This window comes from Macrosteles quadrilineatus, unplaced genomic scaffold (assembly GCF_028750875.1).
Source record: "Macrosteles quadrilineatus isolate MER2022 unplaced genomic scaffold, UCM_ALF_1.0 Scaffold_7__1_contigs__length_78375512, whole genome shotgun sequence".
Lineage (NCBI taxonomy): Eukaryota > Metazoa > Arthropoda > Insecta > Hemiptera > Cicadellidae > Macrosteles > Macrosteles quadrilineatus.
The window spans coordinates 61,951,184-61,958,491 of record NW_026542600.1 but is presented as its reverse complement, the minus strand read 5'-3'; positions in this window follow the sequence as shown (position 1 = coordinate 61,958,491).

The following is a 7,308-nucleotide window of genomic DNA, read 5'->3' as shown; positions in this document are numbered from 1 at the left end:
TTTGATGGAAGTGTAGTCTGGTCAATCATAAATTATACATACCCACATCATCAGTGGTCAGCTCATAAAATAGTAAGTAAAATTTTATTATTTTTTACAATATCTGTTGTGGCTTGACCGTGATTTTTCACAATAGTGCGTAAAATTCACCATGGATTTGACAGTAGGTAAATGTTGTTATACATCATTGTAAAGCCCTTTAAATAAGGAAGTTTTTAGTCATATTTGTAAACCTCTCCGGAACTCAACAACCGAGAAATAAACTGCTGAATGTTATTTACATTTTCGTCGATATAAAAATAATTTGTTTGACGAAGAATTTTAAATAGAATATTTTTACGTACCCCAACGATTATGTGTTATATTTATTTAAAATTTTGTGAGGATTCTGAAAATGACATTGAAACTGACAGTAAGTGCATTTTTAACAGAGTAAAATAACCTTTTTCATAACAACTACAATAATTTTTGAAAAATCTTAATTTATTTGTTATTCTCTAACTGTTGAATTTGGGGACCTCAAATTTGCGACATTCTGTCACCATTACCATGTAGTTTAATGCAAAATTTTATTTAACACTTATGACCGGACACCCTGTATAAATAATAAATAAATAAATAATATAATAATATTGACAAAGAGCAACATGGTTTCAGAAAAGGTCGTCTACAATAATGCGTCAGTTGAGCTCATAGAATCTGTAATAAATTCAATTGAAGAAAACAGTATGTTGAGCTGGTTCACAATAATCAAAATAGTTTTAGTTACATAAAAATCAAAGATGAAACTAATTCACCATGGGGTGCCCCAATGCTCAATTTTGGGCCTCCTTTTATTTTTAATTTAATATATAAATGGATTACCTCAAGTCGTTTAAACTGGTAATAAGAAAAACAAAGTTTGCATATATGCAGACGATGTTAATTTGAAAATTAGTTGCAAATAAGAATAAGCTATTAAAAAAAAATCTAAGTGTTATAAATAATTTCTTCAGTGATCATCAACCACTGCTCAATATTTCAAAACTAATTTAATGCCAATAGGCGCCACCAACAAGAAAAATAATAAATTGAATCCCATCTCAATTATGTTAAGTAAAAATAAAATATTTCCAATAACTAACATAAAATGTTTAGCTTTGATAATGAGTAGCAATTTAAGTTGTGATTTACATATTTAACAAGAACAGTAGCTAAAATTTCAACTCTGGTTTGTATGCGTTGTATAAAGTATCTATAATTTTTGTGATCTTAAAACTGTAAAAATTATATATTTTGCTTATATTCATTCAAATATAAATTTTCGCATCTGCAATTACGGAGCTCCAAGTAATTAAATGGAGAGAGACCATCAAAGAGGAAAACCTTGGAATAATGACTGTATACATACAGCATGTGTATTTATGAAGTAATCATTGCAGATTTCTCTAATAGAATGCCACTCATACAATACCAGAAATAGGGGTAATTTCGCAGCAGAGGCCCATAGACTAAGCCTATATGAAAAAAACTACCTATGCTGGAGGCAAATTTTCCAATAAACTGCCTGATCAAGTTAAGAAAGAAAAAAATTTGTTCAAATTTAAAAAAAAACTGTTGATGTACCACTTGTTGTCACTCCCTGTATACACTTTGGTAGAATTCATGTCAAATTAGTGTTTTATTTTGCATAGTTTTGTTTTCTTTAGATTAAATACAGGTTCAAATACAGTTTTTGACACCATTCCATGTACTGATGTAGGTAATACAGCTATGAAATAAGGACAATTTGATTTGATTGATGGCATGTGATCTTGGTCTAGTGTGATATTATCTCTTGTTAGTGTCAGGTAATGTTTGATGTGGGAGTTAACAAAAGTTATAAGAAAAAATGTTCTCTCATATCTTTCAATAGAAAATCCAACACTGGAGTGTAAACAGGGTTTAGGCGAGGGGGATTGGGGTTTGGGTGAGCTCACCACACATCGATGAGCTCACCACGCAGAGGGAGACATAGAATATCTTGACGTTCTGATTCACTGCACACACTTCGAAAAGGAAGAATTTAGTATTGTTAGTAACTGATACAAAAAAGAGAGAGGTTTAAGGTGGGAAAACTTAACCCCGAAGTAGTCAAAAGACCGAGATTGCCAGAATAACGGCGCGGCGTGGCACATAGGTCCGATCAAGGAAGGTTTTAGACGCTAACTGAGTAAAATCGTGGTGGGAAAATTTGAGTTTTCCATGAGAGGGAAAGAGATAGACATATATCACGCAATATGACATAGGCATTGGATGATTTTGAGGAGAATATAAGTGGGGAATGGCCGTGGTGTGTGTGTACGTATGAGTGGAGGACATTTCATAAAAATAAAGTAAAGTAGTCCTGTTCGTAACATCTGCAGCAGGAAGTGAATTACTAGGAGTTTCATTGAGATTTTTATTCAAACAGGTGTTGTGACCTATAGAGGGTGCAAAAAAGTACCAGGACAGTTAAATAAAAAAAAACAATATTAGATAAAGCTACAAAACTTAGCACAAAGCAACTGGGCATTAAAGTTATTGTAACATATTATTCTGTGATGAGTGATGCGGCATCAAATGCCGCAAATGTGAACTCATAAGAACGACTGAGTTAAAAATTGCAGCCATTCAAAGATTACAAATACTTGAGTCATTGTGTATTCTATGACTAAGGAACACATACTGTAATTTTATGTGCATATCGACCAATGCTTACATTTAAGATTTTATTCTGAATCCTAGCGGGCTGTCCCCCTGAAGAAGTAACATATCACTGAATAGTGTTTTAATAGTAGTTTACGCAACTATCCCAAGGATAGCCTTAACGACACAAGTAGAAAACTTAAGGTACTAGCCTTGGGGAGTGCCTTTTAAACTTCTACGAGTGTCGTTAAGGCTAAATTATTCACTCAATTTGTGGCAATAGGATGTATCTATAATTTTAAGAGAGATCTTAAACTTTTTCTTAAATTATCTACGATATCATTATGATCATATTCTTGTGTTCAATTCATACTGCAGCTCTTGTTTGAAAAGAAAATCTAATTATTTACTCATTTTTTTCAATTTATTTTACTCTATAAAAATCAACTATCAAAATCAATATACAGGGTGTCACAAAAAAGTGTGATGGGCTATACAGGACCTAATTCTACATGCAAAAATAAGTCAAAAATGAAGAATAAATTTTTTTGGATTTCGGCTTAGTTTAGCCGTAATCCGCCGTTTTGTTTTTTGGGGAAAATATTTATTATTTCAAAATCCCTTTGAGATATTTTTACGAAACTTAACAAAATTGTTTACACTATAGTAAGTAACATTTATAAAAAAAATTATTATTTTAACTTTCCAAATTTAAAAATGGCGGCCGTTTGAATTTTTTAATGCCAAATTTCATGAAAACCGGTACCTAAATCAAAATTTTGTAAGACACAAAAGTTTTAGTATTTATTATGACAAATCCAACAAAACGAAAATGAATAAAATCGGTTCATAAATAAAGAAGCTGTGTTTATTTTAGTAATTTAGACTGAAATTATTAATATTAAAATGTATTAAATGTAATGTAATAATTTATGTAATGTATTAAGTAATTTCAGTCTAAATTACTAAAATAAACACAGCTTCTTTATTTATGAACCGATTTTATTCATTTTTGTTTTGTTGGATTTGTCATAATAAATACTAAATCTTTTGTGTCTTACAAAATTTTGATTTAGGTACCGGTTTTCATGAAATTTGGCATTAATGCCAATCTTCATTTTTGACTTATTTTTGCATGTAGAATTAGGTCCTGTATAGCCCATCACACTTTTTTGTGACACCCTGTATGTAAATCCCTAGCCTATGTACCTTAGCTGTAAGAAACTTGACCATGAACGATTCTTTGTGGAAATTGTCTTTGAAGTTACTGACTGGTATTGAGCTATGTAAACAATCCATCTTGATTCTTGCTGTCTATCACTCACCCTCTCTGCTAATACCAGTGAATACTTTGAACTTTTGGAAAAAATTCTAGACTACTAGAATATGTTAGTAAGCGCAACATGCGAATGATAATTGGAGGTGTTTTTAACGTCCATTTAAACAATAATGCTTCGGAAACTTTGCTTTTTACTAATATCCTCAGGTACAGAGTGGTCCACGGGAAAAAGTACACTTTTGAATCGCGCGTTTCTCGGCAGCCGTTGGAGTGAGAAACTCGGGTTTAAGGTCATTCAGCTCCCCATCCAATGCCATTTAATCGCCATCGCTGTGGACGAAAGATCATTGTATGTTGACATACAATGTTTTTTTAAGTGGTGAGTGAACTGTGAAACTCAACGTGGTGGGTAAAGAGTGGAAACTCGACGATGTTTTAGACATTACTTTTGCATTGGTCGTCATGGTGAACTTCCGAGTTAGAATTTTCTCTCAACCAAAACTTGTAACTGTAAAGACGGATTTTTAACCAATCTTATATTGGTAATAACAATGGAATTTGTTAAAGGATTAAAGTATTTAGGTTTCCTACACTGATATTGAAACTAAAACAATTGATAGTAAAACTAAATTGATACTAAAACAATTAAACATCACTCTACAAGATTTTAAAAAAATAAAGCCTTGGATTACCGTGGATCTCATTAAATTAATTCGTAAACGAGACAAGCTAAGTAAAAAGATCAAAACCCAACCGTTTAATATATTACTACTAGATAGATTCAGGGCCCTGCGCCTATCTTTAAATCAAAAAATCAAAATCGCAAAGAAAAATTATTATAGGGGTAAAATTTCAGAATCTAACAGGGATCCAAAAGTATTTTGGGGCATAGTTAGTGAAATATCAGGTAGAAATGGCTCTAAGGACCATTTTCCATTTGAAAAAGTTTTACCTGGTTCTTCGAACAATGCGAATATGAAGACTAAAATAGCAAATGATTTCAATAAGTTTTTTACATCAGTAGGTTCTAAATTGGCCAACTCAATCAATTCAGTTGGGGCTCCAGTCGTAAACGACGCTGACTTCTCACTCGACACAAATTTTACATTCAACACGGTCACACACGCTGACATAGAACGTTACGTCCAGGGTCTGCGCGGAGGGTCTGCGCCTGGCCATGATGGTATCTCGGCCTTTGTTTTTAAAGAAAACATCCACTCTCTATGTGCTCCTCTTCTGCACATTCCTTAGCCTGACATCTGGTATATTCCCAAACGAGCTGAAATTGGCCAAGATCATCCCATTGCACAAATCCGATTGCACAGACATGAATAACTATCGTCTGATTTCTTTGTTAAGTGTAATTGCTAAGCTATTAAAGAAAATCGCTAAAGACCAACTTGTTTTTTACCTCCACCAGTGCAATATTTTAAGTGAAAATCAGTATGGTTTCAGGAGTGACAAAAACATATCTGATGCTTTATTTGATATTAATAAATTCATTAACGAGGCAATTTATGGCAACAAACGAATAAGTATGTTAATATTTTTAGACTTGAAAAAAGCTAGACAGATGTCGATTGTTGCGTAAACTTGATGAGCTTGTCGGGGTGCGCGGCACCTCGCTCGCTTGGTTCAGCAGCTACCTCTCTGATAGGCTACACAAACTGTCGCACTTGGTGAAGTGTCAAGCGATGTTTTGCCAGTGGAGTATGGTGTGGTCCAGGGTTCGACCCTTGGTCCTGTTTTATTCCTCATTTATATGAATAATATTTCTAAGATTCAAACAGATGGGAAATTAACATTATTTGCTGATGATACTCTATTTGTAACCGGAGCATCCTGGGAGGAGGTTAAAAATAAGGCAGAATCAGACCTCTGTTTGCTAAAAAATGGCTTGACCAAAATGTATTGTCTCTTAATATATCTAAAACAAAATTTATGCCAATTTCATTCAATTCAATTCAATTCAATTAGGCCTACGCAAGGTAACCGAATACAAACTTGATAACCTAACTATTCATGTCTGTGGAAGCCATTCCAATAACTCTTGTTCTTGTAGCAAAATTGAAAAAGTTGATTCATACAAATATCTTGGTATCGTTTTTGATTCAAAGATGAATTGGTCGGAACATGTTGAATATCTAAAAAAACAAATTACGTAAATATATTTATGCATTTAGGCAACTTAGTGATATTCTCGAAGAGCAAGAATTAATTTAAAATAGCATACTATATGCATAATAATATTCAATCATTGTTGTCTTTTGGAATTATTGCTTTTGGTGGTGCTTACAAAACTATCTTGCAACCTGTTTTTGTAGTGCAGAAAACGATACTTAAAGTTGCTTTTAAAAAAACACTTTAGATATTCAACTGACGATCTTAGAATCGGGAGTTTTGACAGTCAGGTAGTTATTTTTAAAATTTATTTTAGTTCACATGTACAAAAACTTTGATGATATTTTTGTAAAAATTACTCATCCCCACAATACGCACTTTTCTCGAAATGTTGGTATAAATGTTCCACAAACTTTAAAAACATTTTCACATACGAATTGCTTTCACTTAACCCAAATCATTTATCGTAAAATGTGTAACAGATATCAAAATGTCAACATTCTAAATTCACCCTCTCTTTCTCTATTTAAGAAGCATGTTGTAGGGCTTGTAGGACTGAGTTCAGAGGATACCGAGGCCATTATCGCGTTAGGCCGACCTGACCGTTGACCCTACACTCCACTACACAATCACTTTCACACCATCTTCACTGACTGACTAATAGGCTACACCACACTCCACCTCTCCTCTTCAATTTTCACCAGAGTTTGATAAATTACCTCAGTTTGTACGAAGAGTTTTTATCGTCAATTCAATTCCATAACACTAAAAATTCAGTTTCAAGCAAGACAAATATAAAAATTTTAAATTATACTATCTTTTTTGTTTTCCTATACATTTTTTACCTCCCATTTAAATTAACCGTTTCGCAACTCAATTTTTATTTTGTTATCTAGTTAGTAATGTTTGCTGTATTATATTTAAGTAAAGAAAAAAATACAATGTATTCATTTGTATCTAATTAATGGGAAATAAAATATTATTTAATTTAATTTCATTTCATGAAAAAAATAATAATGATTCATGTAATGTTTGGACACAATAACTAATATAATAAACAACCCAACAACCAACCATATTCAGTAACCTTACGCCGTGACCACGACCACACCAGCTTTAGTGCTCCAGCACGGCGACGGCGCATTGTGGGGTTTTTTGTCCTTCAGGAAAGGCCTATAGTGCGGCCATGTCTCTGGAGTTTTGGTCCTCCAGGGAACATCTAGTGAGAGTTATAAGCCAATCATCGGCCTAACTCGATAACT